This window comes from Brassica oleracea, chromosome C9 (genome assembly GCF_000695525.1).
Source record: "Brassica oleracea var. oleracea cultivar TO1000 chromosome C9, BOL, whole genome shotgun sequence".
NCBI lineage: Eukaryota > Viridiplantae > Streptophyta > Magnoliopsida > Brassicales > Brassicaceae > Brassica > Brassica oleracea.
The window spans coordinates 15,660,675-15,663,326 of NC_027756.1; positions in this window are offsets into that span (position 1 = coordinate 15,660,675).

The window sequence follows — 2,652 nt, forward strand, 5'->3', positions numbered from 1 at the left end:
TCTTAGAGTCGGTTTGTTCTGTTTGATTCGGTCTCTTCTGACACCTCTTGAGCGGTTTCTATAGGATCTTCGAACGTCCAGACAGTCGGATTCACCCCACAGACAATCGTTCTTGACTCGGACTTGATCAATCCAGCCAAATATCGAAAACTCTCTCTTAACCGGACTTTTCTCTCTCTGAGTTTCTCTCTGGTTCTTTCTTCCCGTTTCCGTACAGAAATGGCGAAATAAGACAGAGGAGACGATTAAAATGAGCAGTTGGGTGGTTTAGGCCCGAGAAACTGCCAAGTTAACCGTTTCCGCTTATTTTACACGCGGCTCTTAATCCGTAACCGCCACCCCGCGCTCCAAAGCGTTCCAACGCGAGTTTTTCCCTTTTTCGGACTTTAACTATTCTCGCCAGTTTTACTTAGACGAAACTCGAGCTAGAGTTGACTGATCCAGTCGACAACTCTAACCACCTTGTCCGAATCAGACTGATACTACTAAATCAGCTCATCTCAGCTTAGCCGACAGTCTTAACCGCCTTGTCTGATTTTCGACAATCGCTGTCTAGCCGACCAGTTCAACCGCCTTGTCCGAATCCAACAACACTTGTCCGGATCCGACCATCGCTGTCCGAAAATTCCGCTTTGCCTGAATTTTCATCGAGTTGTCCGAACATCCTGAGTTCCACAAACCGAACAGCCTGTCCGATAACCCGAGCTTAAGACCGACTGATGGAGCTTTGTTTGGCTCAAAAACAGATCCGTTCCAAGCTTTAATCGGGTACATGGTTCCGCTCTAGTCGCTACTAATCAGGCGCCGATCCAAGTTCTCCCATCCACCCATGGAAAGTCCTTCGAACTCTGATCAGCTCTTTCTAGCATCATCCAATCCATTCAGTACGTTCTCACAGTCCGGCCAGTCAGTCCGGCCAGTCAGTCCTCAGATCATCCTAACATCGATCTTCGGAACACGGTCGCTACAAGTTCTCCCCCCACTTGGCTCAGACTCGTCCTCGAGTCTTTCTTCCTGATCTTTCCTTAAGTTTGTCGAACCACTTTGGAAACTCATCTTTCTTTCTCGCCTTTGGCTCCCAAGTCGTTTCTTCTTCTCCATCGCAGTCCCAAACGACTTGGATCATTTTGATATTCTTTCTGCCTTCAGATTTGGTTTTTCTACCAATGATCCGGACTGGTCATCCCTCCACAGTAAGGTTCTCTCTCAAGTCAGATAGTGGTTCAGGAACCACATTGTCTTGATTCCTTATGCATTTTCGCAGCAAAGATACATGGAACACGTTATGGAACTGAGCCATCGATGAGGGCAGCTCCAGTTTGTAGGTGACCTTTCCAATCCTTTCCAGGATCTTGTACGGCCCCATGTATCTTGGACTCAGCTTGGCATTCTTTGTGGATCAGTACTTGCCTTTGTAGGTGACGGTTTTGAGATATACCATGTCTCCTACTTCGAACTCAAGGTCTTTTCTGCGTCTGTCTACATAACTCTTTTGTCTGTCCTGAGACTCTTTCATCTTCAATTTCAAAACTCAGATTCTTTCAGTTGTCTCGTCTACAAAATCTCGGCCAAATATGCTGCGCTCCCCCACTTGGGTCCAGCATAGCGGTGTCCTACACGGACGTCCGTACAATGCCTCGTAAGGCGACATTCCAATGCTTGCATGATAGCTGTTGTTGGAAGAAAACTCAGCCAGATGCAAGTACTGATCCCATTTGTCTCCCCAATCCAGAACACAAGATCGCAGTAAGTCTTCAAGTGTTCGGATTGTCCTCTCTGATTGTCCATCTGTTTGCGGATGATATGTTGTACTCATATGGACCTTGGTCCTCATCGAATTCTGCATAGCTCTCCAGAAGGTTGAATAAAACTTGGAGTCTCGGTCTGACACTATGCTTACCGGAACTCCATGAAGTCTGACAATTTGTTCCATGTATAACTTGGCTAGCACCACTGCATTGTCTGTTTTGTTGATAGCCAAGAAGTGTGCGGACTTGGTCAATCTGTCCACTATCACCCAGATAGCGTCCTTGCCGTTCCTCATTGGCAAAATAATGTTAGGAATATGTTAGGAATATGACTTTCATGGAAGCTCATGAACACATAACAATATTTACAATAATTAAAATATTTTATAAATTCTAAATAATTTTATTCTTAGCACAAAAAAAAAATTTGCAACATCACGCTTCATTCCAACTCAATGATAGTATCTCTTCAAGTCTCGGTACATCTTATTGGCTCCTGGATGTATCGAAAACTTTGACTGATGTGCCTCCTTTAGGATCCCATCCCGCAACCCTTTGTCGTTAGGAACACACACTCGGCCATTAACCAGAATCGTCCCATTGTTTGAAGTCTGATACTTCGTCTTCTCTATCTTTGAAGCTTTTATCAGATCTTCATCCTTTTCCTGTGCAAGGCGAACTCGGGACAACAAATCCGCTTGATCCGCTGCACCAAGACCCAACGGTTCCAATTCGTCAGTCAAGGCAGCTAATCGAAAGGTTCCAACCATGTAAACTAGTTCCTCCATGTCTTTCTCTGAAGCTGAAGCTACTCTCTTCCGGCTCAAGGCATCCGCGACCAGATTTGCCTTTCCCGGATGGTAGGCAATATCCAAGTCGTAATCCGCAACCAGTTCCATCCAAC